Genomic DNA, 24,467 nt, shown 5'->3' with positions numbered 1-24,467 from the left:
GATGCTTTCGCGAAGTCTGCGAGTCAAATCATGAACTTTTCTACTCGCAGACTTCGCGAAATAATCGATTCGCGAAGTAGATCCACACCTTTCAGGCTCTTTCTCTTCGCAGATCTTTGCGAAATCATCAATTCATGAAGTAGATCGTCACGTTTCAGGCTCTTTCTCTTCGTGAAATCATCGATTCACGAAGTGTATTCATGAAAAAACAACAGATACTTATATTTTTCGCGGCTTTCACCCTTAAAAGCGACAATAACAATATGATAAATTGGGAAAAACGATGGAAATAACGTAGAATAACTATTTCTTTAATGGTAACAAGAAGAAAGAAACCAAGTAACGAGCAGGAACAGGAAGATGAAGAACCATGGCTTCGTTTTCTAGAATTATGAAGTTGCAGAATCAAGAGATGAAGAGAGAAAAAAGAGAAATTTATTGTGATTTAGCAAAATGGTGCAGATTTCGTGCAGTTTAAAGGAAGAAATGAAAATCAAAAGTCTTGAAATCATTAATGGAGGAGCCAACTTTTTGCGTAACCAAGGAGATGGGGGGAGCGGCCGTTCGAGTTGTGGGGAAGTGGGAAGGTTAGGGGTATTATGAAAAAGTTACACAAAATCAGTCTAGATATGTAGTAGGTTGAGTAAATGAGTTAAATATGTAAATGGACCTCCCATTTGACCTAATTTTGTAATTTTCTCTTTTTTTAATTAGTTATAGGGATGGCAATGGGAGAAGGGTGAGGATATATTTTCCATTCCGCTCCTAATACTTTTGGGAACCGTTATGTAGAAAACTTTTCTATTCCGTTATACGCACAAAGAATCTCATGAAACGACACTCAAATTTCCAATTTCTCCCTCTTTTGGTGAGTTGAAGCTTCTTCAATCTTCACGCTTCTATTGGAGAAGTTTGCACTTAACTCCGCCACCGCTACTTCACTCACCAGCCACCGCTGCCCGCCGCTTCAACTGCCTTTCCAAGAGTCGGAAATCTCAAAACTCGCAACAGCACAGCATGTCCTTCTGCCTCACTGCCTCCGCCTTTAAACCGTGTATCTTCTTCCAAAAACCCCTCTCCCCTGTAAGTCTCTCTTTCTATCTATGCTGATTTTGTTAATAAGGATATTTTTTCTTTTTCTATTAGTATTTAAGGTATTCTTATAATGTTGCAGAAATTTGACTGGAAGAAGAGGACGATGAAATTGGTGGTTAAAGCTGGCCCCATGATACCTGAGAAATTCAAAGAAGAGAAAGAAGAAGGAGAAACAAGAGAATTGAGAGAGAAAGCTGCTAAATCATTTCATAAAAAACCATCTTCAGTACAGTACACGTCTTATAACCGTTAGGCCTCACAACAAATGCCAACGAACACGTGTCAATTTGATTGAAATAGAAATACTACTAATAAATACAAATACTAAACGTAGCAGCAAAAACACAAAACGACAATTCAAATATTTCCACATAACAATCCGTCCCCCTTAGAACCATGATCTCAAGGTTCTATAACTTGAAATTCTGGAAATCTTCGTTGAATATCAAATGCATATTCCCAGGTAGAGTCTTCAGGAGTTCTGTCAGACCATTGGATGAGGATTTTAGTTGCTGCCTTATTCCCTCTTTTCACCATCTTACAATCCAGCACTGCAATTGGAACTGGCTCTGCAGCAATGTCACTAGGAAGGTGAGTAGAGACTGCATTTTGGGTGGAAACCTTCTTTCTCAACTGAGAGACCTGAAACACCGGATGTATTGAAGAACTTGCAGGGAGCTTCAACCGATAAGCTACCTTCCCAATTTTATCCTCCACCTCATAAGGCCCAAAGTATAATGGTGACATCTTCTGGTTGCCACGATGCACAGTGCTCTGCTGTCTGTAAGGTTGCAATTTGACAAAAACTAAGTCCCCGATAAAAAATTCTCTCTCAGACCTGTGTTGATCAGCATGTTGCTTCATTCTTTTCTGAGCTCTCTCAAGCTGGTGTTTCATTATCTGCAAAGCTAACTCCCTGTCTTTAAGAAATTGATCAACTGATTCAATTGCAGAATCACCGGGAAAATATGGGACATGTATTGGAGGAGGCATACCATACACTATTTCAAATGGGGTAGAATGAATAGCAGTGTGGTAATTGGTGTTATACCACCATTCGACCATTGGTAACCATTTAGCCCACTGTTTAGGATTGTTGCTAGACATACAACGAAGATAGGTTTCTAAACATCTATTCACAACTTCAGTCTGCCCATCAGTTTGAGGATGGTAAGCTGTGGATTTCAATAATTCCACCCCCTGTAATTTGAACACCTCTGACCAGAAAGAGCTGATGAAGATGGGATCCCTATCACTAACAATGGATATCGGTGTTGAAACACCTTTCCACATAATTTTGATTTGACAAAATTGTTTAAGAGTAATTAAAAAATATTCTAAACACACTAAGTTTAAATGCTTTGATTTATTCTACTAATGTGTTTGTTCAATGTTGAGTTAAATTGTTTATAAGACACAAAGATTAAAAGGCCCAAAGCCCAATATGGAAGTCAAAGCCCAAGTCAAACAGTTTAAGGCAACTCGGCCCGCATATGTCAAAACGCTGTCGTTATGTACAAAACGCAGCTCAGCGGAAGAAGGATCTAGAAGACCTTCGTTGAGCAACTTCGGGACGAAGCTGCTGAGTTAATTCGACAAAGAGTACAAGACAGCAGCTGAGCAAGAACAACTTCCAGACAAAGTGTTTCCACTTTGGGTAAAGTTCAAAAGACACAGAATGCTGTCTAGTTGACCTTACCATAAATGGAGAGACATTCTGCCGAGCTAACCAAAAGCTGACCGAGGACAGAAGATACTCAAATCTGATTGGCCGAGAGCTCTGAGCAAGACTGGGTGACAACGACAGGAAGCCGTTTCCCTCCAGCGGTTATTTCGAAATTCGAAATGACCGATGCCTCAGATGTCTCTATAAATAGAGCCCTTCAGTTGCTTCATCAAATACAGAACTTGATCAAGCCATTATGCTGACCAAAATTCTACTCAAAGTTCTGCAAGAAAAAGCAAAGCAATCTTACACCAAATTTCATATCTTTTGTGTAAAAGTCTAGAGTGATTATTCAATCATCTAAGGTGTCTTAGCAATCGTTACACTTATCATTTCTAGAGATTAGAAAGGAGAGGCTGAGTACTCGGTTATAGTACTCAGCGAGAGATTAGGATTGAGTAGAGGTATAGAGGAAGGTACTCTTGTTATACTCAGTTTCTAAGATTGTAAAAGGTTTGATGCTCTACCGTTAAAGAGCTCAGTAGAGAATTCGAAATCTCAGAACGTGTTCCGGGGATAGGACGTAGGCTTGGAGGCCGAACCTGGATAAATCTGCTGAGTAACATATTTCTAACCTTAAACTCCTTTATATATTTATTGCTTGCTTAAACAAAAATTGACCAAGTAAAGAGGTCAAGCTGAGTTGTGCGCATTGAATATCTGAGCTCAGGAATAGACTCTAAGTGCTATCTCCTGACTCAAGTAAAGAAACTGACCTAGTCACCAGTTGACTAAGCCAGTATCTTGCTATTCACTCAGCGCTGCTGTTAAAACCTTTTTCTCACGAAAAAAGAAGTCTGCCCTAACAAAAAATTTTAAATAGTTCCTAACCCCCCCCCCTTGGAACTATACTTGTAACGTTATAAGGGACCAACAAGTGGTATCAAAGCTTAAAAGCTCACTGTAAAAGGTTTAACCACCTTGAGCTGATCCCCACTATGGGCGAAAATAGCACTCGGTTTCTCCCAGGAAACCAAACAACTCAGATCTTACCTGAGGGGCTGTCCATTACTCGGCCTCCCCTATTCTTCGGGTCTAACTATACCTTCTGGAAGAATAGGATGAAAAATTTCATTCAGGCTACAAATATGAGTGCCTGGCTATCCATAGTCCAAGGTCCATTTGTACCTGTCGAAGTTGTGGCTGGCCAAACAGTTGTTAAAGCTGAGGCCAAATGGACAGAGGATGATCTCAAGAAGCTACAAAATCATTCTTCGGCTATAAACATGCTTCATTGTGCGCTTGATGCTGCAGAATATAATAAAATTTCAGGTTGTGAGTCGGCGCAAGAGATCTGGAAGAAGCTGGAGGTCACCTACGAAGGAACCAATAAAGTAAAGGAGTCCAAGGTGAACCAGCAGATGAGACTGTACGAGCTGTTCGAAATGAACGATGATGAGGGAATATCTGACATGAATGCAAGGTTTACAAACATCATCAATGAGCTCAAGAGACTTGGGAAGATCTTCACTGAGGAAGAACAAGTCAAGAAGATTCTCAGGAGCCTTCCCAAAGACTGGCAAGCAAAGAAGACCGCTGTTGAGGAAGCTCAGGACTTAACCACCTACAAATATGATGAGCTCATCGGCTCGCTGCTGACCCATGAGATATCAATGAAAAACTTCGAGGTGAAGGAAAAGTCTGAAGACAATAAGCAAAAATCTCTTGTCATGAAAGCTGACTCCACTGATGGGAGCTCAACAGATGATGAAGAGATGGCTATGTTCACAAGGAAGATGAAAAGGCTGTTCAGAAAGAATGATAAATATTCTAAGAAGCCTTACAGAAAGTTTGATAAGTATAAAGCTGAGTCCAGCGATAGCAAATACAAGAAGGACAACTCAAATCCTATTACATGCTTTGAATGTCATCAAACTGGCCATATTAAGTCAAGATGCCCCACGCTGAGGAAAGAAAAGAAGAACGGCAAAAAGGCAATGGTGGCAACATGGAGCGACAGTGATGAGTCTTCATCATCAGAAGCTGATGCCACTGAGTCAGCAAAGATATATTTTATGGCTGACGAACTTGCTGAGCCGTGCATTTCTGAGCATGCTGACCCCTCCATTGCATCTGACGATGAGGAGCAATCAAATGAGGTAATATCACTTCCCCAGCTTAGAAACAAAATGGGTAATGCCCTGAGTGACCTCTATACACTTGTCAAAAAGTGTAATAAGAAAATTAGAACACTCAGCAGGCGCTGTGACGAGGTTGAAGAGGTCAAGCTAAGTGACCTCAGATTCCTTCTTCAGGACAACTCAACTTTGCATGATAACATGGAGATCATACATAAGTCTATCTCTGAAGTCCAATCAGATTCAAAGAAACTGAGAAAGGACGTCACAAATATCTAGAACCAACTAAAGGTTCAAAACAAAAGAAATATTCCACTGAATACTCAGTACCGAAGTACTGGTCAGTAGAGATGGAATCCTCAGCGGAATGTCCAGTGTGACTTCTGTGGGAAGAAAGGACACACCACAAAGGTGTGCTGGCACGCTCAGCACTGGGGTGCTGACCAGTCAGTGAAAAATCCTAAACGGAAAGTCAGCTGTGACTTCTGTGGAAAGAATGGCCATACCATCCAAGTATGTCGCCATAAAATAAAATATGATGATTTACCTATTGAACCTAACAAGCAAGGACCCAAAAAGAATTGGGTACCTAAAAGTAACTAGTTACAAAGCAGGTAAGCCTGAGGTGTGCTGAGAAGTCAAAGATGTGGTATATTGACAGCGCATGCTCGAGGCACATGACTGGTGATGAAACTCAGTTCATCACGTTTGAGCGTAAACGAGGAGGAAGCGTAAGTTTTGGAGACAACAAAAAGGGTAAGATAGTAGGGTCAGGAACCATCGGAGGTAATCCTACTATTGAGTCAGTCTCCCTAGTCAGCGGACTCAAATATAACTTACTCAGCGTAGCTCAGCTATGTGACAATGGGAGAAAAGTTATATTTGATGCTACTGGATGTAAAATATACGAGGGAAAAACAAATGAGTTAATTTTAACTGGCCCTCGGATTGATAATGTCTTTATGCTAGACTTAGAGAAAAAGTTTTCAAAAACTGTATGCTTAGTTTCAAAGGAAGAAAATTCCTGGCTATGGCACAGGAGACTTGGTCATGTAAGCATGGACCTCCTGGCCAAATTAGCAAGAAAGCAATTGGTTGAGGGACTGCCTGAACTTAGATTTGAAAAAGATCAATTATGCCACGCTTGCCAAGCTGGAAAACAAACCAAACAATCTTTTCATAGCAAAAACATTGTCTCAACTAAGCGTTCGTTAGAATTACTACACTTGGATCTCTTCGGTCCAGTCCAGCCGCTGAGTCTGGGTGGAAGAAGATTTTCCTTGGTCATTGTAGATGACTTCTCTCAGTACACTTGGGTCATCTTGCTGAGTAGCAAAGATGAGACCTTTGAGACATTTTCAAATTTGGTTAGAAAACTTGAAAACGATAAAGACCTAAAACTGGCTCACATCCGAAGTGATAATGGTGGAGAATTCAAAAACCAATAGTTTGTTGAATTCTGTGAAGCCAGCGGCATTGACCATAATTTTTCAGCTCCTAGGACGCCTCAACAAAATGGGGTTGTTGAAAGGAAGAACAGAACCTTGGTTGAAATAGCCAGGACAAGGCTGAGTGAGCATAGGCTTCCAAAGTACTTTTGGGGAGAAGCTGTTAACACAGCGTGCTATATTCTTAATAGGGCTCTTGTTAGACCTATACTAAAGAAAATCCCCTACGAGCTTTGGAAAGGACGAAAGCCCAACATTGGATACTTTTGTGCCTTTGGCTGTAAATGTTTTATTTTAAACACCAAAGATAGCCTAGCTAAATTTGACTCAAAAGCTGATGAAGCTAGCTTTTTAGGCTACTCAACAAACAGCAAAGCATACAGAGTTTTCAATAAACGAACTCAAGTTTTAGAAGAGTCAGTACATGTTGAGTTCGAAGAAACTAACCCTGCAGGAAGATATCTACCGCTGACCGAGGATGATCCACACTCAGCACCCGCTGATCAAGATACAGCCGCTGAGTCATTCCCTCAAGGGCTGACCAAAGGTAAAAGTGAACCAAACATTGTTTTCACTGACCAATCTTCACCTGCAGAGATTGTTGAAACACAGACAGCACAAGACATAAATCTACCAAAAGAGATAAGGATACCAAGAGGACACTCAGAGAGTGCTATTCTTGATGCCACTGAGAATACCCTGATGATAAAAAACCAACTCAGGAGGTACCTCAGCAATGTAGCCTTCGTCTCAGTTCAGGAACCTAAGAACTTCGCTGATGCTGAGGAAGATGAATTCTGGATGAGCGCAATGCAAGAGGAACTTGACCAATTCAGAAGAAACGATGTATGGGAGCTAGTGCCACATCCAAGGAGTCAGAAGACCATTGGAACAAGATGGGTCTTCCGCAACAAGATGGATGAGCAAGGAAACGTAGTCAGGAACAAAGCAAGGCTTGTAGCTCAGGACTACAGTCAGCAAAAAGGTATTGACTACGGTGAGACCTTTGCCCCAGTGGCAAGGCTAGAGGCTATTAGGATTTTATACGCTTATGCAAGCTATATGAACTTTAAACTGTTTCAAATGGATGATAAGAGTGCATTCCTTAATGGAGTTATAAACGAGGAAGTTTATGTTAATCAACCTCCAGGGTTTGAGGATCCTAAATTCCCAAATCACGTTTATAAACTCAAAAAGGCTTTGTACGGCCTCAAGCAAGCACCACGTGCTTGGTATGAGAGGCTGACCAGTTTCCTGCTGACTAGAAACTATGTCAATGGCAAAGCTGATACAACCTTATTCATTAAGAGAAAGGGTAAAGATACCCTGCTGGCTCAAATATACGTTGATGATATTATTTTCGGTGCTACTAATGAGTCAATGTGCAAGGAATTTAGCAAGCAAATGCAGACTGAGTTTGAAATGTCGATGATGGGAGAACTCAACTTCTTCTTTGGACTTCAAATCAAACAAGGGAAAAATGGCATCTTCATCAGTCAAGCTAAATATGCCAAGGAGATATTGAAGAAATATGATCTTGAAAATTGCAAGCCAATATCCACTCCTATGGGCACTGACACTGTCCTCTGTGCTGACGAGAATGGTAAGTCGGTAGACAGCAAATTATATCGAGGTATGATAGGCTCTCTACTTTACTTAACAGTAAGTAGACCGGACATTCAGTTCTCAGTATGCTACTGTGCTAGATATCAATCTAACCCTAAGGAATCACATTACATAGCTGTAAAAAGGATCCTTAGATATTTGCAAAGCTCAGTGAACGCAGGTTTATGGTATCCCAACACTCATGGCTTTACACTCATTGGATACACTGACGCTGACTATGGTCGAGACAAGCTAGAACGGAAAAGCACCTCTGGAGGATGTCATTTCTTAGGAAGCTGTCTTGTATCCTGGTTCAGCAAGAAGCAGGCGTCAGTAGCCTTGTCTACCACTGAAGCTGAGTACATTGCTGCTGGTCACTGTGTTGCTCAAGTCCTATGGATTAAGCAACAGCTTGAAGACTATGGTGTTCAAACAAAGACAATTGAGGTCAAATGCGACAACAAAAGTGCAATTGATCTATCAAAGAACCCAATTCAACACAGCAGAATGAAGCATGTCAACATAAGACATCACTTCATTAGAGACCATGTACTCAAGGGTGAGATAAAGTTGACCTACGTCCCAACGGATGAGCAGCTTGCGGATATCTTCACAAAGCCACTGGCTCGTGAACAGTTCAGCATACTGAGAGAAGCCATTGGTATGTTTAATCCTCTTCAGTAAATTCCTGTTCTAAATGTAAATTTATGCTGAGTGAATTACTACGCTGAATGATTTATGCAAATGCATGCTGAGTGATTGTTATGCTGAGTACTTAACGCAAAATATATATCAATACTGAGTAAATGTGCACACCGAGTAGTAATCTCAAACTGAGAAATCATCCTTTTATATACTACTGACCACTCAGAATATAAAACACTTAGTATTCTAAACGTTGAGTGTTAGATCTGTTGCATTAAATGCAAAAGCACGCGAATAGCCACCTAGGATGACGTATGCGCCGAATGTGTCATAAAAGCTAGGATCTTTGTCGGTTGACAATCCCAAGGCAAAACTGACACATGGATTCGATAAGATCCACTCTTCACCGCTATAAATAATGGGTAAATCCCCATTTTTTTTATTTTCTTTACACTTAATTCTCTGGCAAAGCACTCTCTCTCTAAAAACTCTCAAAGCTTCCCAATCTTTTTCTGAAACTATGACTAAGGTTTCCGTTAACATCTCCGGTGCCGATCACCCCAAGACCAGTTCCAATGAACCTTCCAGGCAAGCTACTTCGCCTGAAACCACAAAGGTCACTACGCCGAGCAAAGGCAAAGCTTGCCGAGCCACCTCATCCAAGGGAAAGCCGACCAAGGTCAGAACCTACACCAAAGTTTTCACAGACGTTAGAGAATGGAAGATAGACTTCTCTAGATGGGTCTCAGAAGCCTTCGTAAAAACTGAGCAACCCTTCTGCGAATGGATATCGAAAAATGGCTGGACCGAGCTGTTCTCCATTAGAGATCACACCTACCCTGACCTAGTAAGGGAGTTCTACCACAACCTCCGAGTTGCCAATGATAACCAGGACTATCTGGTAACTGTGGTAAAGGAAAAGACCATTTTTATAAACCCTACCTATCTTGCTAACTTGCTGAAGTTAAAGAATGGGGGAACAAAACTGAGGCGGTCTGGGGATCACGAAGGAACTGGGTACAATACCACCTTCTGCAAGCCCGCTGGCCACTCTGGAGAAATCTCCAGCACCTCAATGGGTCAGCACCAAAAGATGGCCCACTATCTGCTGACCTACTTCATTTATCCCAAGATCAACTGCACCACCTCAGCAATGAATTTTGAGCAATGCTTCATATGGCATATGCTGACATACAAGCCGATTAACATGCCAGTATTCTTGATCGCTGGTTTCTTAAGGAGCACTGGAACTCTCAGGCTGGGCTCGCTCATCACCAGAATCCTCTTAGATCATCAAATTGATCTATCTGAGGAAACTAAAGTTAGAGGATCTGAGATAACCACTGCTTCGCTGAGGGCTTTAAAGTACAATCAGCCAATTAAGAAAGGGAAAATTACTGATGAGGCTAATGAGGAGACAAATGTCCCAAAGAAGGGCAAAAGGACAAAGGCTCCAGCTGCCCGAAAGAGAAAAGCTGTTGGGACTCCTTCAAAGAAAGCTGAGCCTCAGGCCAAGAAGCCTAAGTCAGCTGCTAAACAAGGTCAGGAGAGACCTAAGACAGCTGAGAAGAGAAGCAGGCAAGATGAGCCTGAAATAGAGGAAAGAACATATGCTGATGAGCAACCTCAAAAGAAACAGAAGTCTTCTACGCTGACCCCTATTGATGCTATCCCTACTGACATCGTTGTTCCTGGTGATTCTCACTACACACAGTGTCAAGGAACTGAAGCTGAACATCAAGAAGATGATGTGCAACTGGATGATCAGTTTATTGCACAAGTTGAGGAAGAGTTAGATGGCAATGATGAAGAAGATGATGAACAAGGAGAAGAACACAGTGATGATACTGACTCCGAGGAGACAGCTGGTGAGGTTGAAGCTGAACCAACCAATACTGAGTTGGTTTCTGGAGAAGAATAAGAACCTGACCAACCCAATGTTGATCAAGAAGAAACTTCCTCCTCTCACTCAGGAGAGTCTATCCAAGCTGACACTCCTCCTCGCAGAAGAAGATTAGTTAAGGTAAGTCAGAAGTCTGTCATTGACCTTCCTGTTCAAAAACCAACTGTCCCTGACCTCGTTATCCAGAAGCCGACCAAAGACCCTTCTACACTCAAGCTGAAATTTTTCAGAAAACAAACATCTTCTACTCCACCGGCTTCTCTTGAAAAGCAAGCCTCTGTTTCTTCACCAAAGGAACACGCCGACTTGAATGCTTCCGCTAACTCTACAAGCCAAATGGAGCAAATTCCCGCCAATGCTGTTACTCCAAGCATTGTGCTGACTCAGGACATTCCTGCTCCAATCAACACTTCTGCCGATCAATCAGCTCTACCCGAGACTCAAGTGCAGATTGAAAACACACTTCCAGTCACTGACCATGTTATTCCTCTGACTCCTCTTCCAACCGGTCATACTAAGGAAACTAGGCAAGTTAATGAAGGCTCTCTCAGCTACTTGCATGCCACCGAGTCTGGTAAAAGAATCATCGACTCGGTGCAAACATTAATTAAAGACCTTCATCAAACCACTCCATCTGCTGCTGGGTCTTCTACTGTTGAGACAACTCAGCTCTCCCACGTAACTCAGCTTCTCAATGAAGTTAAGGGATTCAAGGATTTGCTAAGTGTCATAGTCTCCATTCAAGCACAGCAACCTAAGCAGGATTCCATCACAAAGCTGGCTGAGCTCCAGCTGACAATAGTTCAACACCTCAACACTCTTCAAGGTCAAGTTCAGACCTTGTCAGCTGCGAACACGCGATATGCAAATTCTGATGAAGTCAAAATGCTCTTTGCTCAGCTTCACACTGAGCAAATCAAGACCAACGAGCAAATGGTCTCCTATTCTCAATGCTCAGTGGAGCAAATTGGAGAGGCTGTTCGATTATTGAACTTGAACAAACAAGAGATGGACACTGACGCCATGAAGCAAAATGAGATATTGTCTGTCACCAAACAAACCTTCAACCATGTACGTCACAACAATATTCAGCGTCAATACTACGACTCAGCCTTACTGAAGACATTTCATCAAGTCATTACTGGTGTGTCAGATGTAATTACCTGGATAGGTAAAACTCAAGCTTTCATAGTAAGCATGATCAGCGCTGCTGAACTCAATATACCCACAGAGGTCTCAGATGATGGAGTTGCTATCTTTGACGGCGTCAATGAAAGCGCCGATAGACTTAAGGCGCTGTCCACGGAACTGACCAGAGCCGTCTTAACCGACGCCTTTAGGATTCCTCCTCCCGATGCTGACAAAACGGGGGAGAAAGAACAAGCTAGAACACAGCATGAGCTTAGTCAGTCTAAGCAACAGAAAAAGAAATAGATGTAGGCTAGCTCAGTATATGCTATGTGTGTAGTCTCTATGTTTTTACTTATCTTTTATTGTATACGCTGACTACCTCTATTAATATCAATACTTGCATCTTTTTATCCAAAACCTGAGTTATTTTATACGATGTTGAGTATTAAGTTATTATGTATCTTCAATTACATCAACTACGTTTAATGCTTATAAAACTTATTGATTGTACCCAATGCTGATAATATGTTTGACATTGACTTGTATGTTTATAAAACATTGTCTTATAAGACTCATTGAACAACAAATTACTCAGCGCCCTCTGAATGTTAAAACTTCCGCTTAAACACTGAGTAAAATAGAATATGTTTCATGAGCTGACCTATATCTGAAAACTGACCTTAGACTTGCTCGATTAAACCTTTAAATGTTTAGAGTAAAACTAAGTCAGTAGCTCAACCCTGACGGGGGAGTTTGCTAAGTTATATTAGGTCAACTATCATGGGGGAGCTCAATACTGAGTTCTTCGCTGAATAGTTTGCCAACATCAAAATGGGGGAGTTTGTTGAAACACCTTTCCACATAATTTTGATTTGACAAAATTGTTTAAGAGTAATTAAAAAATATTCTAAACACACTAAGTTTAAATGCTTTGATTTATTCTACTAATGTGTTTGTTCAATGTTGAGTTAAATTGTTTATAAGACACAAAGATTAAAAGGCCCAAAGCCCAATACGGAAGTCAAAGCCCAAGTCAAACAGTTTAAGGCAACTCGGCCCGCATATGTCAAAATGTTGTCATTATGTACAAAACGCAGCTCAGCGGAAGAAGGATCTAGAAGACCTTCGTTGAGCAACTTCGGGACGAAGCTGCTGAGTTGATTCGACAAAGAGTACAAGACAGCAGCTGAGCAAGAACAACTTCCAGACAAAGTGTTTCCACTTTGGGTAAAGTTCAGAAGACACAGAATGCTGTCTAGTTGACCTTACCATAAATGGAGAGACATTTTGCCGAGCTGACCAAAAGCTGACCGAGGACAGAAGATACTCAAATCTGATTGGCCGAGAGCTCTGAGCAAGACTGGGTGACAACGACAGGAAGCCGTTTCCCTCCAACGGTTATTTCGAAATTCGAAATGACCGATGCCTCAGACGTCTCTATAAATAGAGCCCTTCAGTTGCTTCATCAAATACAGAACTTGATCAAGCCATTACGCTGACCAAAATTCTACTCAAAGTTCTGCAAGAAAAAGCAAAGAAATCTTACACCAAATTTCATATCTCTTGTGTAAAAGTCTAGAGTGATTATTCAATCATCTAAGGTGTCTTAGCAATCGTTGTTTAGGACAAACACTTATCATTTCTAGAGATTAGAAAGGAGAGGCTTTGTACTCGGTTATAGTACTCAGCGAGAGATTAGGATTGAGTAGAGGTATAGAGGAAGGTACTCTTGTTATACTCAGTTTCTAAGATTGTAAAAGGTTTGATGCTCTACCGTTAAAAAGCTCAGTAGAGAATTCGAAATCTCGGAACGTGTTCCGAGGACAGGACGTAGGCTTGGAGGCTGAACCTGGATAAATCTGCTGAGTAACATATTTCTAACCTTGAACTCCTTTATATATTTATTGCTTGCTTAAACAAAAACTGACCAAGTAAAGAGGTCAAGCTGAGTTGTGCGCATTGAATATCTGAGCTCGGGAATAGACTCTAAGTGCTATCTCCTGACTCAAGTAAAGAAACTGACCTAGTCACCAGTTGACTAAGCCAGTATCTTGCTATTCACTCAGCGCCGCTGTTAAAACCTTTTTCTCACGAAAAAAGAAGTCTGCCCTAACAAAAAAATTTAAATAGTTCCTAACCCCCCCCCCCCTTGGAACTATACTTGTAACGTTATAAGGGACCAACAAGTGGTATCAGAGCTTAAAAGCTCACTGTAAAAGGTTTAACCACCTTGAGCTGATCCCCACTATGGGCGAAAACAGCACTCGGTTTCTCCCAGGAAACCAAACAACTCAGATCTTACCTGAGGGGCTGTCCATTACTCGGCCTCCCCTATTCTTCGGGTCTAACTATACCTTCTGGAAGAATAGGATGAAAAATTTCATTCAGGCTACAAATATGAGTGCCTGGCTATCCATAGTCCAAGGTCCATTTGTACCTGTCGAAGTTGTGGCTGGCCAAACAGTTGTTAAAGCTGAGGCCAAATGGACAGAGGATGATCTCAAGAAACCCCCTAAGTTGTCTGATGTTTACAGGAACTGGCCAATTTGCAACTGCTTCAATTTTCCTAGGATCCGTAGATACCCCTTCCTTGCTAATTATGTGTCCTAAGTACTCAACACTCTGACTTCCAAAAGTGCACTTACCCTTCTTAGCCAATAACTGATGTTGCTACAGTTTCAGAAATATAGACCTCAAGTGTTGAATGTGTGTTTCCATATCTTTGATATAAACCAAAATATCATCAAAAAAGACTAGAACATACTTTCTCAAATAAGGCCTAAATATGTCATTCATCAGACTCTGAAATGTTGAGGGAGCATTAGTAAGGCCGAAGGGCATTACAACAAACTCATAGTGCCCCTCATGTGTTCTGAAGGCCGTTTTGTGAATATCACCATGATACATTCGAATTTGGTAATACCCTGAGGTTAAGTCAATTTTGGTAAAAATTGAAGCATCATGGAGCTCATCCAGTAACTCTTCAATCACGGGAATTGGGAACCTGTCCTTTACAGTTTTAGTATTTAATTCCCTGTAATCAATACACATCCGCCATGTGTTGTCTTTTTTCTTAACCAATACCACAGGGGAAGAGTAAGGACTGACACTGTGTTGAATGGTTCCATTGTCCAATAGCTCTTGGACCATTTTCTCTATCACATCCTTCTGCAAAGGTGAGTGTTTATAAGGTCTAACATTAATAGGTGAGGTACCCTTCTGTAATGGTATTTTGTGGTCATGGGTTCTTTGAGGTGGGAGAGAGGTGATTTTGTTAAATAAGAATTCAAATTCTTTTAGCAATGGCTCAAGTTCTGTTGGGTAGTTTGAGGTGTCTGGTATTAGTGTTTGGGCTAGGCGAACTTGTGCAAAATAGGCTAGATATCAATGGCTCAACATTCTAAGCATATTATTTTCAGAAATCACCTTCACTGAAGTGTTTGCCTTCCCCTGCAGTTGGTAATTAATTCCCTCCAAATTAAATGCCATGCTGAGAGAATGGAAATTCCAAGTAATATCCCCCAATGTTTCCAACCACTGCACTCCCAATACCATTTCACAACCTCCCAGAGTCATTACTAGAAAATCTGCTGCAAATGTATACCCATGTACCTGCCACTGAAACTTCTCACACAAATATTGGCAAAGTATCTCCTGGCCATTAGCCACCACAATTCTAATAGGTTCAATTGCTTTTAGCTGGCATCCCAACCCTTTAACTAAAGTAAGATCAAGGAAGTTATGGGTACTACCTGAATCGACAAGGATTTGCAGAGATTTGCGTTTGAAACTGCCTATCAATCGCATAGTCTGTGGGGAAAACTCCTGTAAGCCACCCATTGCACACAGGGAAATGGTAGGAATCTCAGTTTGGCTTTCATTGGAGTCCATTTCTGCTTCCAGTTCTTCCTCCGGACATTCTTGTACCATGATCATATGCAAATATTTCTTCTTACATTGGTGCCCTGGTGAAAATTTCTCATCACACCAAAAACATAAGTTAATCTCCTCGTTCGAGGTGGGTTAGGAGGTGTTGTAGCTAATTGATTTCCAGGCCTAGGTGTAGTGTGTGGGAAATTGGTGAGCAATTTGGCCACATTTGGGGTGGGTAAGAGGGGTGGTTTTTGTGTGGAAGTTGAAGGTAAGCTTTGAGTAAGTAAGGGAAAATTGTGGGTGGATGAAGGCTTATTTACCTGAGCTCTCCCTCCCTTAGTAGCATTGAGATAAGCATCTTGCATTTGGGGTGGGTAAGAGGGGTGGTTTTTGTGTGGAAGTTGAAGGTGAGCTTTGAGTAAGTAAGGGAAAATTGTGGGTGGATGAAGGCTTATTTACCTGAGCTCTCCCTCCCTTAGTAGCATTGAGATAAGCATCTTGAATTCTGGATAAGGCATAGGCTTGTTGCAGAGTTTTTGGCCCCAACATCTGTAAGGGAAATGCTATTTCATCTTTTAGCCCACTCAGGAAACAACTTAAGACATTTTCTTCTGATAAAGTGACCTTGTGGGAACAAACATCAAACGCCTCTATACACTCCAATAAAGATCCAGTTTGAATTAGACGTTTGAGATCAGCCATGGGGTCCTCATAAACGCGTTCCCCAAATCTCCCCTTCACTGCCCTAGCATATTCATCCCAAGGAGGATCTTCAATCAAACCCCTGTTTTTCAAATAAGACTGATGCCACTCTAGAGCTCTTCCTACCAAATGGAGTGAAGCCAACTTGACCCTGGATTGAGGTGGCGTGAGGTCGATTTGGAAAAACCGATCGCAACGAAATAGACAACCCTCCAAATCTGTTCCATCAAATCGTGGGAACTCGACTTTAGTGAACCTTGTAGCTAGTTGGTAAGGTTGGGTTTCGGGTGAAGAGGAGTTATGATTTTGGTTGAGGTTCACTGAATTGTGAAAATTTGGGTTAGGGCCCGTGATGTTCAGATTAGAGATTAAGGTTTTGATCTCACCTATAATGGTTCCTTGTTGATTGGCCATGAGCTCGGTGAAGGTCTGCTCCTGCCTCTTGTTGTTCTCCGTGAGCATGCTTTTCACCATAGTTTTGATACTTTCTTCAATTTTCTTCAGTTCTTGAGATCTGGTATTATCAGCCATGGTGGAAGGTTTGGATATGGCGGGTTCAAAGAAAACCTAGGAAGGAACTGCTCTGATACCAAATGATACCTGAGAAATTCAGAGAAGAGAAAGAAGAAGGAGAAACAAGAGAATTGAGAGAGAAAGCTGCTAAATCATTTCATAAAAAACCATCTTCAGTACAGTACACGTCTTATAACCGTTAGGCCTCACAACAAATGCCAACGAACATGTGTCAATTTGATTGAAACAGAAATACTACTACTAAATACAAATACTAAACGCAGCAGCAAAAACACAAAACGACAATTCAAATATTTCCACATAACACCCCAAAAGAATATCTTATGGGAAAGAATGTAGGGGAGCCTTGTTAGCTGGAATTGATAAACTTGCTGATGCGGTTTCTCTTACCTTAGGGCCTAGAGGTACTTTCTCTTTCATTTGCTTTGGTTTATATTTTACTGTTGGAAGCTTGCCTTTATGAACAATATGCATTATGCCATTTTGTGTGTGTACCAGTCCCAATACATGGAAAAATATCTGTAAAATTCTGTCCTCTACATCTGATGAGAAATGGATGATGGTTTTTTTTTTTTGTTAACTTACGCTATGTACTTTTATGTGACAAGCAGGGGCTGATACAGGGAGATGAGATGGTTAAAATACTTGTTTCTATATAGAATTAGTCTATATAGACTTTATGTAGAAATATTTAAAAAAAAAATTAAATATATCCCACTACGATGTTAGGTTTGTCGAAAATTCAAAATTTCAATATTTTGGACCTATTAGGCACTCTCTAAATCCAAATTTCTAATTTTTTTTTAGGCCTGTTAGACATCTTTAAATCCAAATTTTTAATTTTTTTTGCTTGTTAGGCCTTTATAAATCCAAATTTCTAATTTTTTTGGCATTTGTTAGGCCTTTCTAAATCCAAATTTCTAATTTTTTTTTTGCCTCTTAGGTCTCCTTAAATCCAAATTATTAATTTTTTTTGGTAGGCCGTCTGAAATCAATTTTTTTAATTTTTTTACATGTTCAGCCTCCCTAAATCCATTTTTTTTTTTTACATTTTAGGACTATAAACGAAATCTAGCTTAATTTTGAGAAATTGTACATCAATACTTAAAATTGGTTCTGGACCATTCAAATTATAACAAACATATATATAAAAAAAAATTAAGCAAGTTCGATTTACAAAGAAAAAAAAAATGCATATCATAATGGAAGTTCTAAATCTTGTGATGAAAAATATGGTCAATCTGGCTCACTCAAGCAATAATTTCTGAGAGAAAATCACACGAACACAAGGGGCATTATAGTCGATAAGGAAAGGAGGATAGTATAAAAAGCTTATAAAGACTATAGAACGAAAATACTATCTACTACGATCATCTTCACCCTGCTACCACATGAATGTTTGTCTTATTCCTTTCAAAATAATCCGTACTTTAAAAAAAAAAAGGTTTCCAAGAAAGGTATTTGATAGAATGCTTGAGAAAAATGAGATTTTCTGGACAATGATGATAGTGGATAATGGGATTCCAGGCAAAGCCATCACGCCCGACCACAAGGTGAGGCGTGGGACTATCACGCTCAACCACACGGTGAGGCGTGATAACCACACGCCCGCGTGTCGAGAGGGCAAAAAAAAATTAAACAAACTAAAAATTACAAAAATTTAACAAAATTAATAAATAATTGCCCATACGCCACACGGGCGTATGGGCATCACGCCGTCACCTCTGGTGCGGCGTATGAACATCACGCCGCACCACATGTGACGGCGTATGAATATCACGCCCGACCACTGTGGTGAGGCGTGATATTCATACGCCGTCACCTGTGGTGCGGCGTGATGTTCATACGCCGCACCAGAGGTGACGGCGTGATCTCCACACGCCCCCATGTCCCGATTCTGATTTCGAATAACAGCAAAATCCGATGCAAAAAAAACGTCCAAAAAACATCAAAATCAAACAGGAATACGTATCATAGGTCCCTTTCGTTGATAAATTAGTCCGGATCCATGTTTTCGTTGATAAATTAGCCTGGATTAGATTAAAGAGAGTTTAGGTTGTTTGAGAGGATTTAAAAATTCTAAAAATTGTCTAAAGGGTATTTCGGTCTTTTCACGGAGCTAGCTAGGGATGGGGTAATTCACTTATTCCATGTACTTTTATGTGACAAGTGATAGAGGTAGTATACTAAGTAGAAAACTGGAACAACTCATATTAGGAGAAAGAGGGAGCATAAATATCCTAATCTTTTCTTGTACTTCTATATCGTTTTTAAGTAATTTGTGGACACACCTTATGTCAATTGTCAGTCCTAATATTATGGTACTAAACTTGTCAAAATTTTGAAGTTGAAACTATTTGTTCCTTACATCCAAATGAGACCAAACATTAGGGGCTTTTTATTTTTATCGATTATATCACTTGATTTTTGCTTTGCAAAATAAAATAGAAGTGCAAAAAATAGATATATTTTTGTTTCTTTTTCGTTCAAAAATAGAGCTGATAATTTTGCCACTTATACGTTCTAGCTTTAGCCATTTTTCTTCGTTGCCACTGTGCATTATAGTCTTGTATATTTAACATTTCAGTTTGAGTTTTAGCAGGGTCCAAAGTTCTGTTCTACGACATAATGTCGCCATCTGTAACCATGATTGTTAACCTTAAGAACTATTAAATTAGGCAAAAATACCATTAACACATGCCCAAAACAAAAAATAAAATCTTGAGCCTCTCAGAAAACATGCGATCATATAGTAATTCCTAGTAGGCCTAATCATTGTAAGAGTTGTTTTTCTTACAACGCAAAATTACTCCAAAAATCCATTATTTATGTACTTAAATGGCCACAAAAACCTGCACAAGTAAGAGATCAGCATACAAAAATGGCTGATCATTGTGAGAGATCAACAATTTCTTCACCTTCTGCTTTCAGTGACTCCAAAAACTGGTTTGCCCTCTGGGTTTTACCAAGTTTCATGCCAAGACCTTTAGATGGTGCACTGGCAGATGAAGGTTGACGACCTGGCAATAGGCATAACTTCTCTTTAATGTATAAAATAGAAACAAACATGAAAATAAATAAAAGAGAGAAACCAGCAGATTAGTAAGCTGAGAACCTAAAATTACTATTAAAGGACATCAGTGCCATTTTAAAAATAAGGAAAAGAGAGAGAATGATAGGAATAATAAGTAGAAAGTCAAAAAGAGAGAAGAGAGATAAATATGCAAGAAAGTAGAAGAAACGAAGCAAAACTTAAATTCAAATTATTTCAATACCTTTTCAAGAAATTCAAAAATGCCTTTTGCCTCTATAATACAGGCACAAGAAAACCAAAATGGTTCCATAATAGTTATGCCTTAGGCCCCAAACTGATTAAATAATATTAGTCAAAATGGTATGTTAAACCCAAATTATGAATTATTAGTTAAAAGTGACTTCCCCATAATTCTTTTTTTTTTTCCATCTTTCCTATCAACATATCATGACAGGTTATTTGCTTTACTAAAAACAATGACCTCAAATTGAAAAATTCAAAGACTTTGACGATATTTTAAGCAACTTTAATTCTTCAACTTTTTTAATTTTGAGGTCATTTAGGTGTTGTTTGGTGAGGAAAGAGAAAGTGAATGTTTAGAGAGAGAGCTAAGAAAATGATAATTTTTGGAAAATAAAAAAATTTGGTTCCATAGTAAATGTGGTACTAAACAACTTTAATTCTTGGAATTTTCCATTTTGAGGTCGTTACCAAAAAAAAATATCACAGTCCTCGTCAATATGTAAGTGTATAGGTAGTTTAGATGATTTTTAAGCTATGTTGCACGGAAACGAAAACGGACACTGAAAACGTTATTTCTAAGAAAATTTAGCTAGAAAACGTAATGAAAACAAAAAAGAAACAGAAACTGACACGAAACGTGGAAACACTAATAAAGAAGAGTTTCCGCGCAACATAGTTTTTAAGCATTTAATGTCTATCAACAATCATAGTTGTTAAAGGCACAAGGCGCACTAAGGAGCTAAGGGGTCTTGCAGCCTAGGCTCAAGGCGCAACGCTGCGCAGAAAATTTAGAAAAAAAAAATACTCTTTTACTAGTTAAAGCATAAACCAAAAAAACACACTTATGACTACAAAAAAATTTATGACCACACAAACAAAATAAAACCACATAAAAACATAATACTAAATCATAAATGTCAAAAACACCAAGTTAAGTTCACATTTCATAGAGACATTAACATGTACTTAATGTCTTAATCTAAGTACCTAACTGATGCTACTAAACTATTAACCATTCATTGTCACTTGATATTCTTCTCTGTGTCCCTCACAGTTTCTGTTTGAGTGGAGTGGAGGAGTCTCTTCTTTAAGTGACTGCTCTAATCCCTATCTAGTCTTTTTATATTTAATTGTGTCTTGATATTCTTATTTAAATAAAGGGTTAAGATTAATCTTATTTCAGTTAGATTAGTAGTTGAGATTAGTCAAACATTTGTTTTGCACAAAACAGTAAAAAGGAAAAACAAAAAAACCCTAGCAGAAACAGAGGCGCGCCTTGATTCAGCACAGGTGAGGCGCACAAGGCGAGAGCCTTTTAAACAGAGCCTCGCTTTCTACAATCAAGGCTCACAACCTTGAGCCTTGAGTGAGGCGCGCCTTAAGCGAGCCTGAGGAGGCGTGCCTTTACAACTATGTCAACAATCATAAAACTAGTGAAAATAAAGCATAATTGTAGTAGGAATTCCTTCAGACAAAAATGGGCAAACCTTTAGATTTGGTAGAAAAGGAGTCAACATCAGTTGTCAATCCAAAACCAGAACCACTTCCAAAACCACCTTCACTGCTAGAAATGCCCATATCACTGAACTTGCTATCAATTAGTCCAGAGCCCATCGACTGTAATGACATAAATCCTCCTTTATCACCTCTGTTCTTATCAATCTGCAAGGAATGAAACATATTAATAGGGATATAAGAGCAAATATCCTCTTTTCAGTCCATTTCACATCCAGAACCTTGAGTAGATACCTTGCTTTTGTCAACCTCACTAGCTTTGCGCTTCATGACATCCTTGGTCTCATTGATCTTGCTTTGAATTACCAATTTATGCAATTTTTCTTCGTGACTCTCCATCTCACAATACTGCCTAACCTGAGCAACAGTCACATTTTCCTTGTGTCCAAGGGAGATCACCTCATCAAATGCAAAAATCAACTCAAAAGCTGTCTTGCATATACCCTCTTCATCAAGAGAAGGAGAGTATTCAGGGACCTGGAACCACTTAAGGAATTAACTGACCATAACAGATTAAAAAAAAAAAAAACCTACTGTGCAACTCATGCTTCAAATGTTTATAAGTTTCGCTACAGTGGGGAACATGCAGCAGTTGCCAATAAACGAAACATAGTAAGCAAGGGAACAACTAGGTGGAAAAAACAAGGAAATAAGAAGTCAAGGGTTCTCTGAAGATCCAAAATCATTGCAAATGAGGTCAAATATGGAATTACAAGAACATGATAATTAATCATAGACCAGAAGAGGAAGGATACAAGTTTCGAGAGCAGCCTCAGAGTTTCCAAATCTTCAACAATGTTGCTTTGTTTATTTGTCACAAGTAGCAAGTACAAATCTCAGAGTTTCCAAATCTTCAACAATGTTGCTTTGTTTATTTGTCACAAGTAGCAAGTACAAAGCATCTATCGGCTGGTAAACATATCGCACATTCTCAGTTTCAACATAGGTATGCTGCTTTGCGATTCCTATCAACTTGGAAAAGCTGCAAGAAGACCTTGAATCCTCATAAGAGACATGTCAACGAACTGCCTGGAAACAATTTCTGCATTGGAAGCCAAAATGTCAACCAGATGAACTTCAAATTGTCTTATTACATTGAATAGGATCAAACATAAAAAAAAGGCACTTTGAATAAAACACCAGACCTAGGATGACTAGTAGATCCTAAATCTTCGATAGAGCTTATTCATTCATGTAGATGCGGGAAAAGAGATGGTTAAGGAAAAATAAGGGAGATGGTATTTAAATTACCTAGCACCAAGTAAATTTATGTGCATTATCTTAGTGCAGAGTTTTGAATGACCCAGACATTCAGGATATATACAAATCTTAATGCAGATTAAACTTATACTTGCACATGAACCGATTGAAAGCTTACTTTGAGTTTAGAAAAATAAATCAGAAAACAAACATTACTTTGATCCACATAACAGAAATACAAAATGATAATTTCTATATTGCGAACACAAACCTTTCCCAAACTTGCTAACTATAGATGCAGCGAGTACAACCTGTGTTTAGGGGAAACAACACCAAATTAAGTTCACGAAATCGTATAGGAGAACTGAAGGCAGAGAGTTGAATAGTGATGAATAGTTTACCATTTTGATTAATCAGAACAATAGAATGAATCCCTGTAGAAAATTATTAAAATTTATTATTGTTATTGAATAATAGCACTAAGAAACCAATTCTTTGTTAAAATTACTGAAATCATGAAATGAACACAAACCTGGAGGCAGAACAAATCCGACCGGTAGCAGAACAAAGGACGGAACCGAGCGGAACAGAGGCGGAGTCGCGGCAGAGGTAAGGCAGAGTCGCGGCGGAAGAAAGGCGGAACAGGGACGGAGTCACTCGATCGGTGGAGGCGCGGACTCGAGGGGTGGAGAGGAGGCAGAGGATCGATCAACTTTTTAGGGTTTATTTTTTCCTTTTCTTTCCTTCTTCTGATCTAAATCTCATCCCTAGTGGTGCTTAAAAGGGACCAATTTGTGATTTGGTGGAGACTCGCAACCACTAGAGCAGCAAAATAGAAAGTCTCTCAAATGCAGCGAGTCGCTTGAGAGAAATGGCTGTAATCAAATATTGATGCGCATGAGGTAATTTTTTTTTTTTGGTATTGCTATATACCGCACCTAAATTCCCTATCACCGCCCCCATTGGACAATTTTGTCCTTGCCATAAAAATTTTGTCAAAATTGAGAAAAAAAAATTTTGAGAGAAAATTTAAAATTTAGCCTAAACGGATGCGGCATACCGTCCGACCCATGGTCGGAACGGATGCGGCATCCGTTCCCGCCATGGGTCGGACGGTATGCGGCATCCGTTCCCATCATGGTGGGAACGGATGCGGCATCCATTCCCGCCATGGGTCGGGTGGTACGCCGCATCCGTTCCCGCCATGGGTCGGGTGGTATGACGCATCCGTTTAGGCCAAATTTTGAAATATACTAAATCGTAAAAATTTTAGGGACGAAAAATACTAAATCATTCAATTTTTTGTGACGAAAAATTAAAAAAATTTCTATTTTTTGTGACGAAAAATGCAAAATCGTCATGAAAAATATGTATTATTTTCATGAGTTCTTTGATAAAAAAAAGTATAAATCCTAATGTTTCCGACGCGTAATCATCCATTTTCGAGGTTCGGATTGTCACATATCAATTATTTTCATAATTTTAATTATTGTTGTTCGGGTTTATAATTTTGGAGAGAAAATGCAAAGAATGTAGAGAGGATTTGAAAAAATTCCACTTTCTTGTTTCAAAAAGTGATGAGAGCAAATATGTCACAAATGGACGGTGGACCGGAATTTGGTTCGATATATAGCAGCTCACATTTTTTTTTTACGCGCTTTGTTTGCCCCAGGAAGAAGGCGGTGTGATTGTCAATCACACACAAAAGACGTACAAAAGCATACAAAATCCCAAT

General features: G+C 39.6%; 1 pseudogene; it reads right to left on the bottom strand.

Moving 5' to 3' along the window:
• Positions 1-19,387: 19,387 nt before the first annotated feature.
• Positions 19,388-23,590, bottom strand: LOC136209720 (coatomer subunit delta-2-like; annotated as a pseudogene).
• Positions 23,591-24,467: the final 877 nt, after the last annotated feature.

The sequence above is a fragment of the Euphorbia lathyris genome, chromosome 10 (assembly GCF_963576675.1).
Source record: "Euphorbia lathyris chromosome 10, ddEupLath1.1, whole genome shotgun sequence".
NCBI classification, from domain to species: Eukaryota; Viridiplantae; Streptophyta; class Magnoliopsida; order Malpighiales; family Euphorbiaceae; genus Euphorbia; species Euphorbia lathyris.
This window is presented reverse-complemented; position numbering and strand designations above follow the sequence as displayed.